Source organism: Echinops telfairi, unplaced genomic scaffold (assembly GCF_000313985.2).
Source record: "Echinops telfairi isolate 266 unplaced genomic scaffold, ASM31398v2 ScPeMD7_3533;HRSCAF=4204_0, whole genome shotgun sequence".
Classification (NCBI taxonomy): domain Eukaryota; kingdom Metazoa; phylum Chordata; class Mammalia; order Afrosoricida; family Tenrecidae; genus Echinops; species Echinops telfairi.
Genome location: NW_022107431.1, coordinates 73,422,911 through 73,443,228, shown reverse-complemented (window position 1 = coordinate 73,443,228; position 20,318 = coordinate 73,422,911). Strand labels below are relative to the sequence as shown.

Here is a 20,318-nt window from a genome sequence, read left to right as displayed (position 1 = left end):
ATTTTCTTGCATTGAAGGAGTACTTGAGTAGAGGCCCAATGTCCATCTGCTACCTTAATACTAAACCTATAAATATATGCACATAGATCTATTTCTCCATCATCATATATAAATATACTTACATCTGTACATGCCTGTACTTATATCTGTATAAATGCCCTTTGCCTCCTAGTTCTTTCCTCTATTTCCTTTTACTTTCCTCTTGTCCCACTATCATGCTCAGCCTTCAATTGGGTTTCAGTAATTACCCTGATCATGCCCTACCAGGCCTCTTACACACTCCTTGCCATCAATTCTGGATCACTTGTTGTTCCCTTGTCCCTGGGTTTGTTAACACCCACTTCCTTTCCCCCGCCTTCCCCTCTTCCATGTCCCCCTGGGACTGTCAGTCCAGTTGTTTTCTCCTCTAGATTGTTTATCGTGCCTTTCTTATCTAGATAAATCTGCAGAGATAATAATATGCACAAAAAATAAGACAGAGCAAAACAAAGCAAAAAAGAAAACAAAACAACAACAACAAAACCAATGACAAAAAAAGAAAAGCCTGTAAATAGTTCAAGGTCAGTTTATTGACCTTTAGGAGTATTTTCTGGTGGAGTCTGATGGGGTGCTATGCCCTGGCCCCACAGTCTATTTCTGGTATTCTCTGAGGACCTCGTTGCTCTGTTCCCCTTGCTGTTTTGTTGCATGCCCTTAGTGTTTTGCCTCAGTGTGATGGGGTCAGGGGTCACATCGGGCACAATTCCCACACTGTGTCTCCAGTGTTGTACCCATAGAGATATGGGTCAGGGACATCGTGTCTCATAGTGGGGCCAGCCCTATGGTCTTCTCTGTGCTTTGGCTGATCTGAGCAGGAATATCGTCCTCAGGGCTTGATGGACCAGGATGTGATCCACTCTCTCTTCCTCCCCTTCATTTGTTCCTGTGTGCTCTCTCCCTGAGCTGTAACTTCAGTGCTATCCTCTGAAGTGAATTCTTCTAGGGGGAGGGGGTTTGTCCACATAGTTGGGATTGGAACCACCCCCTCAGACCTCTCTATTGATTCCCTGCTTCAGGCAGGTATGTTGCATTCATGTCTTGGAGAAACTATTCTTAACTAATAACCCATTAGAAATATTTTCTGAAAATATTTATTTTTTAAATAGTATCTCTATTTGCCTGACAATATAAAAAGGGTACAAATAATACAAGAATATATTGATATTAAAATTTAAACAATTCAGAAATATGTTGAGTAAGTTAATACGTAACCTAAGTATCTGTTTCACACACCCATTCATCCCTGTAAGAGGATACATTGTCTTAGTTTGGCACATATCTTTCTATAAGTTTTCAATAAATATACATGCATTCATATCTATGCAAGTATGTTCCTATATAAGGGAGGCTTTGAAAAATTCATGGAAAATTCCATTATCTTTCTATTTCATTTATCCACAAATATTTTATACACCTCATTCTTTAAATTTTCATAAATATTATCATTAACTCACTACCATCTAGTCAACTCTGACTCTTTGTGACCCTGTAGGATAGGATAGAACTGCCCCTATGGGTTTTGAGACGGTAACTCTTAAAAATAGTTTCATTGGCACATCATCTACAGATCAAACAATTCAATAGTCCAATTAGATCAAGAAAAGTTGTACAATCATTAGCACAATCCATTTAAGAACAATCGATTCTTTCTCATACTCATTGATATTAGCTCCCTATTTCCTCCCAACTTCCCCTACCATACTCCCAAGAAACCATTAATCCAGTTACAGTCTTTATAGACTCACCCACCCTGGCTCTTGGTTAGTTTAAATGGGAACATAAGTCCTCCTCTTTCTCCTGCAGAGGGGCTGGTGGTTTCAAACTGCTGGCTCTGGGGTTAGCCGCCCACTGCGCAACCACCAGCCACCAGGCTGTGAATGTTCCCACAATGATGTTTTAAAATAACCTCATCTCATTTCTACCTAGAAGAAAAGTTCCAGGAGTCATTGGTAACAATGAATGTTATTTATCATTGAAAATTATACTTAGCTCACAGGTTAAAAAAAAACTTTCAGTAATAACAAAAATTACATTTGCTTTTACATTTGTGAATCATTTTATTCCCTGTGAAATGACTAGTCATTCATTATATGCCTCTTTTCACTTTCCTGTTAATTTTTTAAAATTCAAAATATAAGCAGTCTTTATATATCATGGGAATTAAGTCATTGTCTACATTTGTGTGTGTGTATGTATGTTGTAAATTTTGGCTTAGGAAGTCCTTTAAAATTATATAAAAGAAAAAGCAATTATTTAAAGAAAAGTCTCTAGAAAGAGATATCATTACTAGTCCGGTTAAACAATAATCTGAAGCTCTCAATATAACTGTTTTTTTCCTTAGCTATTACTTAGGTTAATAAACTTTAACTCTCAGATTTAGAGTCTCTGCTCAGTTATTTCTTACTATTATTGATAGTGTTCATTTCCATTGTAATCATCCATCCATATTTCTTGTTTACTGCCTGGTCAGGCTTACAGCCCTACATTGAAATTAAAACTACTTAGATGACTTTGCATCTACTTCCATAAAATGTAGTTAGGTCAAATAAAAATGTCCATAATATTGAAATGACACGAATAAACGTGCAGCTTGAATTTACAAATACATGTATATATAGACCGCTTTTCATCTCCTAAGCAAGGGCTGTAATCCATTTCTTTGAAATGCACTAAAGCCTAACAGCTCTTGGCGGGTAAGTGGCCATTTGAATACATTCTGGATTTGTAGATAGGGTACCCAGTGCGACTGAGTGACTTTTGAGTCAGTGACCCCATAGGACAGAGCCGGATTTCCTGTAGGTTTCAGAACCCTTGATATTTACAGAGGCACACCACCGCCTCTCGCTCGCTTGTTAGAGCGGAAGCATTCAACCCACTGACCTTTTTCTAACCACTGAGCACGAAGCATGGGACCACCAGGGTTCTTCTAGAATAGGGTGCCCCAAACCCGAAATGCACTGCAGCTGAGTTGATGCCAACATATGACAAACCTCGATCGGGCTTTTAAATCTTTACAAGAGCGGACAGCCTCCTCTTTCGCCTTCAGAGAAGTCCTCCGGTTTTCCAACCTTGAGATGAGTAGCCCAACCCTAAAGCACCGGCAGCACCTCCCAATATCGAATAAAGATAAATAGTTTCTGCTTGGCTCCATGAACTCGTATAAAGCCTCAGAAATGTGAAAATTGAAGAATGATGTTCAAAAGCGATGGGGCAGTTTTAACCCATACTGTGGTAGTGAGGGGTCCTGGTGGCATATCTTTATGCGTTTGGCTCTGATCCGAAAGGTCAGCGGTTTGAAACCACCAGGCCTTCAAGGACAAAGGCAAGGCTTTCTACTTCTGTAAGCAGTTGTCCTCTTGAAATCCCTTGGGGAAGTTCTACCCTGCCCTATAGGGTCTCTGTGTTGCTATCCACGTCATAGCAGTGAGTTTGGTTTTGGCCTAATGAGAAAGACGTGAGAGCGCTGTGGGGAGGTGGGGGTGGAAGGGAGTAGCTTCTTTGTGGTCAAGAGCCTTGGAGTAAGGAAAAATCCAGCTAAAGTAAACTTTCTTTCCAGCGCTTAATAAATTCTTGAAAGGAAGCACCATCTCCATGTTTTGAATTCCCTGCAGCATTTAGTACAAAAACCAGCAGAATTACAAGAGACGTGATCTGATGATACAGGCAACTGAGTAACTGGAACCTCAAGGAAAACTATAAAAGGCCTTTCAGAGAGTGAATGGCAGCCTACATAATAGTCTGGATATTGATAGAACTGGTTAAAGTAATGATCAATGATGATTTTAGTGAAAAAGAAGAAAAGATGCTGATTAGCACTTTCACAGGGTTCTGGGGCTGGAGGGGAAGCCAGAGGTTCTCAGTTAAGAGTTCTATTTTCTCCTAATTATATATGATTTTGGCCTAATTATTTCACCTTCATGTAGTTCCTCTGGAAATATCCTTCACTCCTTTTAAGTCATTGTCAAGATGTGTATGCGCATGTAGCAAACACCAGCAGAGTGCGTGGTACATAAAATATAAGGGGGAAAGCTCAAAATTATTATTAAAACCAAATCAAACCCACAACAATGGACCCAGTTCTGACTCATAACGACCCTATTGGGCAGAATGGAACTACCCCTTGGGTTTCTGAGGATGTAAATGTCTGCAGGAGCTGACCGCTTCATCTGTCATCGATGGAGAAGCGGGTGGTTTCAAACTGCTGACCTTGCAGTTAGAAGCTGAACACACAACCAACTAGATTAGCAGTTCTCAACCTGTATGTTGTGACCCCTTTGGGGTCAAACAGCCCTTTCACAGGGGTCACCCAATTCATAGCAGAAGCAAAATTTCAGTTATGAAGTAGCAACAAAAATAATTTTATGGTTTTTGGGGTTGGGGTCACTACAACATGAGGAACTATATGAAAGGGTTGCAGCATTAGAAAGGTTGAGAACCACTGAACTAGATCATCAAGGACATTATTATTGTTAATGTGTTACTAATTAAGTACTCTCATAATCATTATCACCTTTCACTTCTCCGGTCTCACAAGTAAACTAAGAGAGAAAAGGTATTATTTGTATGGTCAAATGAGCAAAACTAGACAGATTGATTTGTCTTATCACTTGGGCAGTGATAGATAAAGGCAACAGACTTTGACCTTAAGTCTCATGCAATTCTGATAAGAAGTCAATGAAATACACAGAAATAATTCGTGATGACAGATTGTGGGAAGGAAAGCTACAGATTGTTAAATTGAAAGACACGGCTTAATATTGCAATACATGGACGTGAAATATTCCCATAGCTATGAAAAGAGAAAAAGGAAGGTTTCTGTTGTCAGAGTGTGGGCACTAAAGAGGACAGCTTATTTTTTCATTGAAACCAGGAGATTTTAATGACTGTATATCAGAAACTGTTTCTTTCTTCCCCCCTGTAGCCTCTGTTACTAGAAATAAAAATGATCAGCTAGTTTATGTGATTCCTCCTGAGTAGAGGCAATGCATAGTTTTCTATACAAAACTTCACCACATCTTCATAATCATCCTGCACCGGAATCACCTTTTACAGATAAAGACTTTTAGACCCATAGATCTTAAATGACCCCTGCGAGGCCACATCAGCCAATGAGTGAAAAACAAGGGATTCATCTGCTATCCTGTCCAATTCTAGAAAGCAAGCTCTTTTCGTGTGGCCAAGGAGAAGGGAGCATGCGTGGTGCCGAATGTATTGTCTTTAGTGAAAGAACGGAAGATTTAGGCATTCCCTGCAATGAGTTAATCTGGACTCCTCTTAACCAACATGGTTCTTAAAAAGAGAGAGAGAAAATAGCTCTTGTACAAAAGTATCCACAGAGAAGGAGGAAAGATATTTTTGGATCAAACATAAGTAGAAACCGGAGAAGCCCATATTTCAGCAAGTGGACAGCGTTCAAAAGACAAGCTGTGAAGGAGCCATCACATGGATTCCGATGTGCGGTGACTCCTGCGGAGGTGCAGGAGTTCCCTGGAGGACTTCTGCAGGGTCATTTTCATGGAAGAGAGTCACTGGGTCACTCCTGTGGAGCTACTGCATGGATTTGAACCTTTCCCTGAGCAGCCAGTGCTCAAAACTGTTGACTACAAACAACAGCGATGCTGCAAGGACCACCGGAAAATTCAGATAAGCATAATTTAGAGGAAAACAGTGCCATAAACTAAAAGGTTTTATAAAAAGATGACATTTATGAGCCCATCAAAATCTAAAATTTCATGATTTTTGATACTGAATAGGAAATAAATTTCCTTTGACAACTTTATTAACTTTCATACTTAGTTTTTTGTTTTAACCTTAGGTCTATTTGTCGTTTCAGTGATACTGTCCACATTTATTTCACTGTTTGGTCCCTTTTCAATAAGAAAAAGATTGCATTACAAGTAAGCTTGAAGCTTGTCCTTGTTTGTTGCCCAGAGAGAGCCCTTCATGAAATTTTTTTTCACATATACTTTCTTCAAACATAGTTTGATAATAAAAGATATCCTCACACTCCTAGGCAATGATGAATTGTCCAGTAGCTCTGGTAACAAGTAGCCCCCAGAACTGATTTTATACCCGCCCACTCCATCAATGGCAGTTCAATAGCCCTGGAGCCACGGGAACCGATTTTCCACACATGTGATCAATGAATGGCAATGCACCTCAGGGAACACACATTTGCAAATTCAACTAATCAGAAAAGGACTCACTCCAATGAATACACTTCTGAAAGCTAATTAATCAACAACATTCTCAACTGAGAAATTGTTTCTATAAAAGTCATCAACATACGTATGCCTGGGAAACTCCACCAATTACTGAATTCTATCTTTCCCTACAAACGCCATACAATACCAACAGTCTTTTATACTTTGAGACTATGTATCTGACCAGTCAGAGTACTACCCTTCTTAAGTACTCACATTGAACTTTGTTTTTCTTTTGTTTAAGATGATCAAGGGCTAGAATCCAACCTTTTGGAAGATAATAAGTCTATTCCTATTACAGTCTGGTTGATTCTGACTCATAGTCACGCTATTGGACACAGTAGTAATGCCCCATTCCATTTCCAAGATTAGTCTTTATGAAAGGCAACTGACACACTTTTCCCCATGGCTTAGAACCATCAACCAGGCAGTTAGCAGTGGAGTGCTTATTAACCATCATGCCTTTAGGCCTCCTGCTGACATTTTTGGAAAGAACACATTTAAGACATACCTTTATCTAGTTTTAGTTATTTAATTTCTAGAAGTGTTCCCAAATAAGCTCTTAGTGTAATTCTCGTTAATTATATTTAATCATTACAACATATCCACAATATAAGACTTGTTTTAATTACCACTTTTCGTTTGAGGGAATGAAGGTTTAAGAGAGTTTGAACCTGATCCCTAGCCACACATCCAGCATGTCCCAAAAATCTGGTGACTGATGCCTGAGGCCGCGGTTGACCTTTGAGCCTTACTTCCTCTGCAAAAGAAAATGACTCAAAGTAAGGGCAAAAAACATCTGATAAATATTTAAGTTGAAGTGTCCTTTATGGACATGAAAACACAAAAGTGGCAAAATATCTAAGAAAATGAGAGTTAAGCAAATTACGGTTTAGTTATCTAATGAAATAGTCACTTTACTTATATTTATGAAATTATAAATGTGCTAAAATGTTTGATTTGACACTAAGTTCAAAAAGCAAAGCAAAATGTTATAAATAGGGCATGAAAAAATATGTGTATCTACATCATATTAATTTAAATTAAAAGGAAACTTGCACAAATAACTATTTCTGGGGTGGTTGTATTCTGGATGAAATAATTTCTTTCTTAATAGTACTGTAATGCATATGTAATAACAAAAATATCCAGGCACTCCTTGAGAAAAAGATAGGACTTTCTCCTCCCACAAAGTGTTACAGTCTCAGAAAGATGTAGGAACAGTTCTGCACTGTCCTACAGGGTCACCATGAGACAGCATCCACTGATTCACAGAGAGTTTGGTTTTGGTTTGGTCTGATTGATTTGGCTTGGATGTGATACTTAGCCTCTTTCTTGTGATTTCTTTGAAATTTCCTTCCAGGCACATGTAAAGTTAGCAGCTATTTATGAAACTGTTGCCAATGGACGGGTGTCCCATTACAGTAAGGTGAATCATTTAATATTGTCTAGAGACAATCATTTCTCTTCAAATTTCCTTTGGCCACCAACATTTTGCTAGCCTTCTGCTGGAAGATTTACTGATAAAGTCCCCTCGTTTTATATAGAAGGCAGCTCTCCACCCTCAAGCTCACCTCTGAGCATTTGCAGATGCGGTATTGTGCTCGCATTAAAAAGGGAGGGCATTCCACATCGCACCCTCCCACGCCCCCTGATGACAGTGAGTTCGGTTTGGGTTTGGTCTGAGAGATTAGACCTGGCTGTGACTTCACCCCGTTCTCAGATAGATATTCATTTTGAGATTGATTACAATACCTCCCATCAAAGCAGAGGAAAGGTATGTTCACTTTGCATTCAAACAACATAAATTTACGGTCATACATTTTACATCTATATGCCACTGCCTTCCTAGTATACGCACATGTGAATTAAGGAATCGTAGAACATAGGCACTGAAAGAAATAATGAGTTGGCTTTGTGAAGAGGCTAGGAAATGAAAAGAAAAATACAAAGAGGGATTATTGAAAATAATTAAGAAAAAAGCCCTCTAGAGTCATCAGAGTCCTGCTGATCTGTGGGTGAAGCACCGGACAGTCACCTACAGCAAAGCTGGCGGTTAAAACCCACCAGCCATTCAGCCCGAGAAAGACTCAGGTTGTCATTTCCTATGACGGCGTTCAGTTTTAAAAACCCTGTGTAGGATGACTAGGAGTCGGAACTTGATGGCAGTGAGCTCTGGAACAGAGCAGTCACTCATTTCATACAGGATGGCTAGAAATCCCACCGGTCTAATATACATGGTCCTCCATAAAAGTTAGCATAGTTTTATCTTCCCCTATTCAATCGAGGTACTTACGAACATAAATATTCACACCACAGTGTTTTTCCGGAGGGGTTGGTTCTCTGTGAAGTGCTTTCTTGGCTCTGTATATATAGCTATAGGGACATCATAGTCTTTCAGAATAAAATTTTAAGAGCAGTTTGAAAATCGTGAATTCAGGTTCTGCAGATGACATCATCAACAATTTTCCCTCCTGGAGCATGTAATTTGGAGCATAGACTTGGAGCTGCTTTTATCTACATCTTTAAATTAAGACTATATCATTAAAAGGAATAAGAAAAGAATATAAAGTAGCCATTCTTATAGGTGTACTCTTCCAAAGGATTGATGCTGACCACAAGGTTAGTGGTTCAAGCTCTCCAGTTGATCCTTGAGATAAAAACAAGGCTCTCTGCTCTTGTAAAGATTTATAGCCCTAGAAACGCTGTGGCAGTGCCTTTGCTTTTTGTTTTTTAATCAAGACAAAGAGGAGTCCTAGTGGTGTAGTGGGTTGGTAACTTCAAGGGCAATGGTTCAAACCCACCAGTGGAAAGAAAGATAAGGCAATCTTTTCATTTTAAACTGTAGCATTTTGGTGACTCTATGAAGCAGTTAGAAAGGTTAGAGGTTCAAGACCTTCTTGAGGCCCTTCAGAAGAAAGCGCTCACAATCTACTTCTAAAAAGCAACCATGGAAAATTCTGTGGACACGGTTCTACTCTGACACACATGGCATTGCCTTGAGTCAGAACCAACTCCGAGACAATTGTTGTTGTACTGCTTTGTTTTCTCCAGGCAAAAGTCAAAGAGATTTTAAAATGTGTGTGAGTTGTTGCTCTGAACACCTTCAACCAATTCACAATAAACGGTTGGAATAACAAAAAGGGAAATCTACAGGTTTTTTTCTTTCAGGAACTAGAATAAAAGAATAAGTTCTGGCCCAAGGGGCAAGATGTCATAACTAAATTTTCTCTCAACTTACCCAAATTCCACGGGATTCAATATTAGCAGCTCTTTCTCAATTTCTATAAACAAATGTGTGATGTCCAGAGAAAACATTTTCCATGGAACAGAGAACTATCTTTTCAGCCAAACATAATCTTCTATCTACCCACATCCTCCTCCCTCTATCACCCACCTACAGCACCTTGGGCAGTGGGGTGGGATGAGGCATCTAGAGCTACACTTGGCTGGAGGTGGAAGAGTCCTCCATACACCTGGCCCCTGGATTGCTGGCGTGGAGTTCTTGGTCAGGCTCTACCAATTTCTTTCTAAATAATCTAACTTCTAAAGTCTAGGTTCCTTAAACTGAGTCAATGTGCTCATTGGCATTTTTAGAAATTCCATACCACAAATATTTTATAGCACTTCTTATTCACTAGAAACGACTGTGAGAAAGCTTACTAAACAAATCCTACTCAAAGAAGCAGTCGTCTGAATACCCTGAACAAACAAAATGGTGGAGGAAGTTCTTCCTGTGGTCGAAGAGGTTATGAAGAGAAAAGAGTAAAGTCTCTGAACATTCAAAGGTAGTAGAGAGGTAGATTTAAGTATCTTTTTAGTAGTCAAAGAATATTTATGTTTTGTGACAGGGATACCGACTGAAATTTAAATATGATTGTCCAGACTAATTTTGTGCCTACTATTCTATTATTTGAAAACATATAATGCATTTTCTAATGACATATCTTTTTTTACTGTTGATCATCCTCCCCTGTCCAAGCAGCTTTCAAATTGCCTGATAAAATAAACTCTCCAATAAGTCAGCATTGTGACTGGAAAGCAGGAAGCAGGAAGCTTGATCTATGGGTAAATGAGGGTCTGCCATAATTTCTGTACATATTAAAACTGTCTCAGGATGATGAGATCCCTCGTACTTGGGAGAATTGCAGCAGGTCGTCACAGGGGTAAAGCTTGGAAAGGAAGGAGCGTGAAGCCAAGGGTAGGTTTGCTTTGCTTGAAAGAAAACATATATACTCTATTTCTTCTGAAATCCTCTGTATAAATCTAAGCACATTGTGCCAGGAAGATGGTTATCTAAGGAAAGAGATGATGAATGCTTCTGTGGGAAGAATAATCATTTTATGATAAAACAAATCACTTTTCAGTTTATGGTCTTTGTAATGTCTTTTTTTTTAAATCCCTTAGTTCTCATAGATTAAATTTTCTTAAAGTAAAAGCACAGTTATATCTGATATTAATGTAAATAAACTAGGAGTCTGAGTTGTATGTTAAAGTTTAGCAGGAGATTTATCTCAGGCAATACTTGTGACATTAAATGTGAATAATTTTTCTTTAATGATATCACATTTGCCCGAGTTTCATTTAAATGAAGAAAACACTTTATTGTCTCTGGAAGTTAAGAAAAACAAAAACACTTCCTAGCAACCTCTTTTGAGACCTCTTTTCTGTGAAGGATTGTCTGGGTTTTCTTAGTTTCATTTAAAAAGTGCAAGGAAATATCCGTTTTGTAATGTAATATGGGAGTTTTGATAATTCAATGGTTAAACACTCGATGACTAATGGAAAGGTCAGTGGTTCAAGCCCATGAAGGGCTCTTATGGTACAAAGATGAGGCTGTGTGCTTCTGTAATGATACAGCCTTGAAAACCCTGAGAGGCAGTTCTACCCTGCCTTACAGTGAGTTGAAGCAGACTAGAGGACCATGGATTTTCTTGGGGGATTTTCTAATGTAATACTAGGAGCCAGGATCCACAAATGGCTAAGCATTAAGCTGGTAACTGAGCAGTTGGCAGTTAGTCCATCTGCTTCCACCTACAGGACAGTTCGACTCTGTCACATGGGGGCAGTAGGATTCAAAAGGGGCTCCAGCAACAATGTAACATCACAGATGTGTCAACCCACTACCCACTGCCGGCCATTCAAACCCTCCTCATAGTAGAATCACCACTGAAAAGTGTATAGAAGTTTGTCATTCATTTTATTTAAAACTTTAATTTAGAATCATTTGAGATTTTCAAAAAGGTTGCAAGCAAGTACAGAGAGTTCCCATACACACTTTCCCCAGGGTCCCCCACATGGCCACAGTACATTTTAACACCAAGAACCTTTGCAGAAGATTATTAACTGTACTTCAGATTTTACCAATGTCCCCCCAATGCCACTTTTCTGTTCCTAAATCAAATCTAAGCTACCACATTGCATTGAGGCATTATGTCTCTGGTTTTCAGCGCTGTGTTTTTCATCCTTTGTTCATGACCTTGAAGTGTTTAAGGACCGATGGTGAGGTGTTTTGTAGTGTGTCCAATGTGGTTCGGTTTGATGATTTCTCCTGGGGAAAGTGGGATTAAGGATTTAGGGGAAGATCCACAGACTAAAGGAGTCCTGATGGCATCGTATTATGGTAAACTAATAACAACAGCAACAATCAGCACCATGAGGTCCATTCGGAATCAAATGGGCCCACAGAACAATAGTGGAACTGCCCTTGTGAGTTTCTGAGGTGATACTTCTTAATAGGAACAGAAAGCCTCATCTTACTCCTGAAGAGCTCTGGTAGGTTTGAAATACTGACCTGAAGGCTAGTAGTCCAACATATAACCCAGGGCACGACCAAGACTCCTATTAGATCAGGGTACATGGCATTAGTAACGCTTATCAGTAGAGATGAAAATTTTGCTTACCACGCAAAAGTGTATCTACCGGGATTCTCAAAGGAAAAGTTACCTTCCCTTAGCCTTTCTCAGGAATGAAATGAAGCTTCTAGTCTTCATGATGAAAAGTATCTACATATATTATTTGTATTTTTATGAGGATGATTTATAATATCACTATCATTTATTTGTATGAGCTTGGATTCATGGATGATTTATTTTATTATTTGGATTAAAATCTTATGTTATCATGAAATTTTTTTTGCTCAATTTGTTCCACCTTTAATCATTAGGAACTCTAAATGAGTTTCTATTGTATACCTTTGGCATATCTTATTAATGCATTTCTTTTCCAAAGGGCCTCACTTTATTTTGTCATTAAAAGTATTTAGCTATCAGACATTTTCCCCAAAAAAAAAGACAATGAGTAATGGAGTTGCTCTGACCTTGAAAGAACTGCAGATTGTATTATTAATAACGCATTTCAAGGAAGTTTAGCATTGTGACATCAAATTTTTCGCAGAAAATTTGTTTAGAAAAATGAGCAATACCATAGACATATTAAAAACATTAAATATAACATTTATGCATATATATAATTATGTAACATGGGTATATGATACTCAGTTACATTAAGCTTTAACCACTTCCAGCTGTTCACATAAGTTTAAAGAACTTTATACACCAAAGATAACCTTTAGGAAGCATTCTGTGCCTTAGATCAGTTTAATTCATAACTTTGTGCGAAAGTCTGCTCACCATAAGTTCTAATTGCACTTGCTTCTTCCATACTCTAGGCAACTTGAGGAAATAAATACCTACTTACCATTTGAGGACAGATCCTGGGCAGCACAGAGACAGCTGTTATAGTACTTCACTGTGTAATCAAGTCCTTGAGTTATTACATTCTAAACCTGTCAAAAAAGGGTGAAAGGGAGAGAGAAAAAATATATATATTTAGTTAAATATGCTATTGTTTACTATGTACACAGCTAAAGTAACCAAAATAAAATTAAGAGAAATCTTGCATCTTATAAGCATAAATCTTTTCGTATGCATTAATGCATTCTTTTCATCTATCAAATTTGATATTTAAAATGTTATTGAGAAACAAGCTATTAAAATATAAAATGGCAAACTACTTCCAAAGAATAACTGTTGTCATTAAAATGCTAAGAAAATGAAGCTAAGATATCTTGATATCTTGCCAACTAACTATATTTCATGGTTTTGATTTTCATAAGCTCTCCTCTTATTTAGTTGTATCTACAGAGTGAAATACAGAAACAAGAAAATTATAAAATTGCCTGAATGTCTACCATTATGTCAGTGCTTAGCAGAATAAAGACCACGTATTTATACAGTTAGTCCAAACATTTCATTTCAGTGTGATACATGCCAGTCAAAATAGACAATGGGGCATGCATGGAAGCAAGTGCTTTCAGACTTTATGAAGTTATTTATTCTAACATAAGTACAAATAAATAAAATAAGAAAGGACCAGAATTAAAAATAAAAGTGGGAAGCTGATCCACTGCTTTCATCATTCTAATCAAGTACCTATGAGAGAAAGTTTTATATACATATATACATAGCTACAAAATAATAAAAACATGTATTAAACAAAACTACTGAACTGTGAAGTCGTCGTTTCCCTCTAAGGCGCATACATTTTTGAAAGCAGTATCTCCCTGCCTTTTGTCCTTCCCTGAAGAATTCTGCACATGTCCATTTACATCAGCACTTGGAACCTCCTTAAGGGAGACAAATCTTGTTCCTTTTACATTTTCTTTGAGTTCTGGAATCAGAAGAAGCTTCCTGGGGCAGGACTGGTGGTGTAGGGTGAATGGGGTCTGCGTTGTCAATGAAAAGCTCCCAGGACCGCCCTTGCTACCCGGGAAGAATGAGCAGATGCAGTGATGGAAACAAATTTCTCAGGCTCAATTTTCCTGGCCTTTTTCTCCTCAGCACAGTTTTCGATTTTCTTAAAACTTCTTCATAATAAGCCCTCATGATCATACTGTACCTTGCAGAAAAATATATCCAAATTGCCCCGTTAGAGTTCTCTCTACCTTTAAAATGTGTTTATAATTTTCTGAGCTGACTTCTGAGCCTTAAATCGAACTCGCTCAGCTTATCTCCTTGGATGTCACTGGTTTGATTAGAAGCCATTTTTTAAGGTACTCCAAGGATATTAAGACATATGTATTATTGAGATAGCTTGTCCACAGGTATCCACTCACCACAGATAAATTTAAACATATTTCACTTAAAATAAGCGCATGCATGTATGAACTGAAATCCTAAAAGCAATGGCTTACTCTCATATATGTTCAAGCTACAGAATAAGGTAACATAAAACTTCTTTTTAAAAAGTGGCTTCTGACACATGGTGACTCCATGTGTACAGGACAGAACTGCCTCATAAACTTTTCAAAGTTTATATTTACTTGGAAGTATATGACTAGACCAGTTTTCCTATGCAACTCTGGGTGCATTTGAACTACCAACCTTTTGGCTAGTAGCTATGCACATAATCATTTACACCGATCACAGATTTTTTAAAATAAAGAATCTTCAATAAAGAGTGGACTCGGATTTTTCTTTAATTTCGTGCCCTCCAAAACTATGCCATATAGATTTACTATCTGTCATTCTTTTCTGCTGTAGACTAGATACAATTACTTTCTCAGACTTGTAACTTACCAAAGGAATTACAGATAAATAGGTTTTTAGTTATTAAGTGCTCACGTGTGCATGGCAGACACACACACACACAAACACTATACGAACTGTTCTCATTCTATGTCCCTTAAACTACCTTATTTTTACCCAATAGACTTAGTAAGCTCTAAGTCATATTTTTTTCTGAATTTGCACAGAACTTTGGCTTATGCCCAAAAGGACATAATTTCTGTTATTTCCCTAAAGTAGTATTTCTCGGTTCTTGTTATTATTAATATTATTTTGGGTCTTCATCAAATATTATATTCAAATGGATTTAAAGATAATCAAAATATAGATAACTGAGGATTTCTTTTTCATCTCCAAAAAGTATGACATAGTGGGTGAATAGTTTTGTCTATATTTTATAACATCTATTTAGTGTGTTTTTTAAGTGTGTTTGAATCATGTCCTGGTGGTGGTGTGGGGTAAAGACTAGACTGCTCAACATATTGCTAACTGCAAGGTCAGCAGTTCAAACACACCATCTTCATTGTGGGAAAAAGCTGAAGTTACCTTGTTTCTGTAATAATGACAGCCTCGGAAACCCTATATAGGTCTAGGATCGTTATGAGTACGAATCCATTTAATGGCAGTGGAATTGTATTGCAGGGGGTGGGTGGTGATTATCATTTAATTATAACAATACGGTGGATTGGGTCGTCTTATCCTCACTTTACAGGGTTCAGATAATTCCACCAGCCCATGCAAATTGCAGCACCGTACAGTTTAATAGCCAGGGGTTAAATCAGACCAAGCTCCAAAATATCTATTGTCCTAAATAAATCAAATGATTATGAGAATTACTGGATATGACATATAAAATGTACTGATGATAATCCATGCCATAAATGATCTAAGTACTTAATAACAAGAAAAACAGAGAAGAGGAATTTACAACTATAGTGATTGGCTCCAGGCTCATATTTGAGTAAATGTTAATAGAGTTTGTGGTTTTAGTCTCTGTACCAAATGTCATTCTTGTTTTCATTATACCTACATTTACTATTCATCATCTGATTTGATGCTTTCAAAATCACATTGGCTGGGTAGACAGAAGAGTGGGTATTTTTGAATTCTATCTAAATGTCAATCAAATAATGTGGACTAGACAGTGGTCTGGGTTCTCTTATCTATTTGGCAACTCGGGTTTATTGGAATGTGTGTGTGTGTACATGACAAATACAAACGAAAAAATAAGAGGCATTGATTCTACCAGTTGAAATAGGCAGGACAGGTTCTCCCTTTTCCCACTCTTTCAAATTCATTTTAGATAACTTGTATGTGTAAATTCTTTCCAAGACGCTTTAAAAAGTATGTAAGGCAAGGTGTTAACACAAAGACCTGACAGCCATATGAGTAACTTCAGGCAATCTTTCCCTACTTGAAAATTTCCCAGAAGGACATCAGCATACTTTCACATGATCTGGGATCCAAATGAAAACTCTACCTCCAGTCATCAAGATAGTAGAAATTATTTTGAAAATATTGATGTAGTGGGTTGTAGCTATTCAACTGTATAAAAGTTAAGCTTTCATTCTGTTTTCACAGTCTCTTTAGTTGATTGCCTGTGATACATCACATTGTAGTTTAATACTTATTCAATAACAAAACTGGTTTTTGTTCCACCTTTGTGGAAAGGTTTTCAGGGTTGGAAGATTTTGCTTTTAATTCTATTTCCCCAACAGAGTATGTAAACCGATTTCCCAAACCGTGCTTATGATTTAATGGCTCAGCATGCTGAATAAATGGCACTCAGGTAATGGAGTTATTATTGAATTGTTGCTATTTCTTGAAAGAATTTTATTTGAATTTAATCATCTCTAACCGCCCCCCAGCCCTCCCCAGCAGAAGTAAGAAAGGAGCCCTTGTGGTGTAGCCGGTACCGTAGGTTGTGAGCTGCATCAGCAGCCACTCCAAGACTGGGCTTTTCCTCCCGTGACTGGGAGTTACTCTCAGTGCTCTGGTAACAGGGGCTTGCTAGGAGTCAGCATTGACTCAGTGGCAGTGAGTTCAGTTTGGGCTTTATAAGTAGGGAAGAACTCATTCTCTTCCATTCCAGTCCAACTATGATAATACATTTTCCTTGTTTCCTTTCCTACAATGCTTGTCTTTCCTCCTGCAGTAGGTGGGCATATCTACTCATTGCGGGTTGGAGATGAGACCTAGACAATGCCTGTCCTTTAAAGCAAAATGTGGTGAATGATTTAAAGACAGTCTATCTGAGAAGGAAAGGATGTCTCCACCCCTTCAGTTCCTACTAACTAGGTCAAGATCAGGATTGGTGTAATGGCCCATTATCTGATTGTTGAAAGGAAATAATTAGGTGGTTCACGAAAACTTTTTTTTAAACATTTCATCTTGATATTTGTGAGCAAACATAAATGACAATATCTGCATGAAATTTTATATGAAGGAATTTCCAATTATTCACAAAAAGGAAGGATGCCCTCTGCTTTTGTTAGATGGGAAAATGCGGGGGAAAAAATTGTAAGAAATAGCATGGCAGTGGAAGAAGGAAGTATGCGCCACACACTGCTTCTCCTCTCCTTCTTTCTGGAGACTAAACCTTTTAAGAGATAATCTTTGGAAACCCCTCGTTCAGTTCAGTGAATTCCCAGAATATCATGTTTGTGCCTAGAACGTTAGAAGGTGATTACTGTGCCCATGCCAACATGAGGTGACCCAATATTGTATGAAAGTTGCACGGTGTGAACAAGTCCAAGTCTCCCTTGGCTATTATGAGTTGAATGCAAATAGATGTAGGAAATACTCACCTTTAGCTAGGGTTGGAAGAAAGTACCAGAAACGCAGTGGAACCTGAACAGCAAGATCCAAGGCAGGCTGAATTTGCAAGGCCACGAAGCAGAGGCAAAACTCAGAAAGAACTGATTGTGGGCATTGAACAGCCACAGACCTAAGCAACAGAGTGGCGCATAATGAGTCACAAAGAGTTCCAACTCAGGGTAGCCTTGCCACGAAAAGCCTATCTCATGATGGAGGAAGACCACAGCTGTATCTTCAAGTGCAATGACGAGTTTTACAAGGAGAACAATGGTTCAGTGCAAAGACCCAGGAAAGAATGGAAGGTTTTGGTTTGGCCAGGGGTGTGAAATGATCTTTTTAAAGTGTTAAAGCTGCACTTCAAATGCTGTTAAGAGTAGAAGGGTGAACTTGGAACTAGAAGCCAGTCCAAAGACTCATGCGGTAGCTGGAATGAGGGAGAATGGTCATTGTATATTTGATGACAGAGGTAGTGATTACAGAGAGAAGCTTCTAGATTTGCGATACATGTGAATAAATATAAATTGATATTTGTTCATTGAACAATTTCAGAAACGGAAATGCATTTTGAGTCGTCATTACAGGAGAAATGTTTTTTTTGTAACTAACTGCCATCTAGTCAATTCCAACTCATAGTGACCCGACAGGACAGGGCGGAACTACCCTGTGAATGTCTAAAGCTGTAACTCTGGGATCGAAAGCCTCATCTTTCTCTCTCGAGGGGCGAGGGTCTTTGAATTGCTGACCTTGAGGCTAACAGCCCAACTCCTAAACACTACACCACCAGAATTTCTTCTTCCTCTTTTTTTTCCTCTTGAGATATAGACATTAAATAAAAATTTGTACCATGTACTATGGAAGATGTGGGCAAAATTCACCAAAAGTAGGGGGTAGGGTGGGAGGAAGAAATACGTAATTATTTTGAACTGTTGTTGAACCACTTGATGAAAGGTACTGTGAATCATGAAAAAATACATAAATGAGAACACTACATGATGCATAAATACTAAGGATAGTGAAATAGTTCATATTGATCTTTTAAAAAGGAACGCTAGAAGGCTCTGAATGATGTTAGAAGTATTTCAAATATATTGAAAACTGAATTCAATGAATAGAAACAAGTTTATTAATTCAATTCACCAGATGCGAATAAAGGACATGGAGTTTTAAATGAATAAAGGCAATTACTTTATGTAGTTTATGGTAATAAATGAGATTTGCTGCCAGAAGAGGTCATCCAGCCAACTCCTGTGGCTGTACTTTAAGCAGAATTTTATGGCTTCAGAAGCCCTGGACTGCGTCTTTAAGTCTTCCTTAATTCAACATACATTTCCTAAATGCCTTCTAGATAACTGATCCTGTTAGGTGTTATGTCTATAAGCAGGAATAAACCACTGCTCCTGCCCTTTGAGGGTTCACAGTCTAAAAGAGCAAGGGAAGAAAGAGAAATGACGACATTATGCAAACCTTTGGCTGGGTGCACAAATGTAGCGACATTTTGATTTTACTTGCTGGAAGTGGTATCGAAAATTGGCCATGTAAAGGGAATATTAAATGAGGACTAAGCAGTGCTGCATGAACAAAGATGAGGACTGGAATAATATATATTAGGGCTCAAAAGTTGTCTGGCATTAGTGGAAGAGAGAGGGGGAGTTTAATGGCGGATGTGCAGGAATCAGGGGAGGTAAGCAGCTGAGAAACGGAGCTCTGGAAAACCATTCTGGTGATTCTGTGCACAGGGGCCTCATCAACACTAAACGAACCTCCCTCTCAGTCCATTCTAACACGCAGAGACCCTACAGTGCAGAGCAGAACAGCGCCGCGGGTTTTCCAAGGCTGTCATCTTTATGCAAGCCGATCACCACATCGCCTTCTCCTGGAGCAGTCAGTGGGTTCTACCTACCAACGTTCTGATTAACAGCCATGTGCTTAACCCATGTGCCACCACATGTCCTTTCTACTAACAGCCCCCCGTAGTTAAAATTGATCCCTATAAAAAACCAAAAACCCAGAGTGGCTGTCAAGTAGCTTCCTACTGGTGGTGAGCCCATGTTTATTCAAACAGACTTGTCCTCCCTAAGGCGGTCAATGGCTATGACCAGCTGACAACCACTTGTTGGTCTGTTTGTCACAGGTGGCTCGCAGGTGGCTGTGATGCTGGCATCGAGGCCACTGGTAATTCAAATACAGCAGGGTCACCCGTGTTGCACAGGCTTCAGTGCAGCTTCCGGACAGAGCAACTCGGGAGAAAGACCAGGAGGTCCGCTCTTGAGGAGCTAGCTATCGTAACCTTAGGACTAGTAGCAGTGGAGCACTGTCTCATCTAGTGTCAGAAGATGAGCCTCTAAGGTTGGAAGGCACTCCACGTACAACACAGTGACTACAATAATGGGCTCAACCCTAACAACAACTGCCAGCGCGGCTCAGGACAGGGTCGTTTTCATTCTGTCGTACAGAGGGTCACAATGCATCGAAACTGACCTGACAGCGTTCAACAACAAGACCTTTTGAGAGAGATCTCCAGGCCTTTCTTCTGAGGAGCCTCTGGGTGGATTCACTGGGGATACTTGATGGATACTGTCAAGTATGTAACCGTGGATACCACACAGTGGACTTCATACTCCTACAGGGAGTTGTGTCATTTTAGAGGACCAGAATGAATGACAACTATAAATCAAACCACCAGACATAGGGT

At 38.8% G+C, this 20,318-nt stretch overlaps 1 protein-coding gene across 1 annotated transcript in view; it reads right to left on the bottom strand.

Annotated features, from left to right (window-relative positions):
• Positions 1-20,318, bottom strand: part of FUT9 (fucosyltransferase 9) — a 200,679-nt gene that overhangs the window by 113,339 nt on the left and 67,022 nt on the right. The window contains exon 2 of the mRNA XM_004710912.2: positions 12,942-13,029. The gene's annotated coding sequence lies outside the window, so the exon portion shown is untranslated. The remainder of the gene's footprint in view (positions 1-12,941; positions 13,030-20,318) is intronic.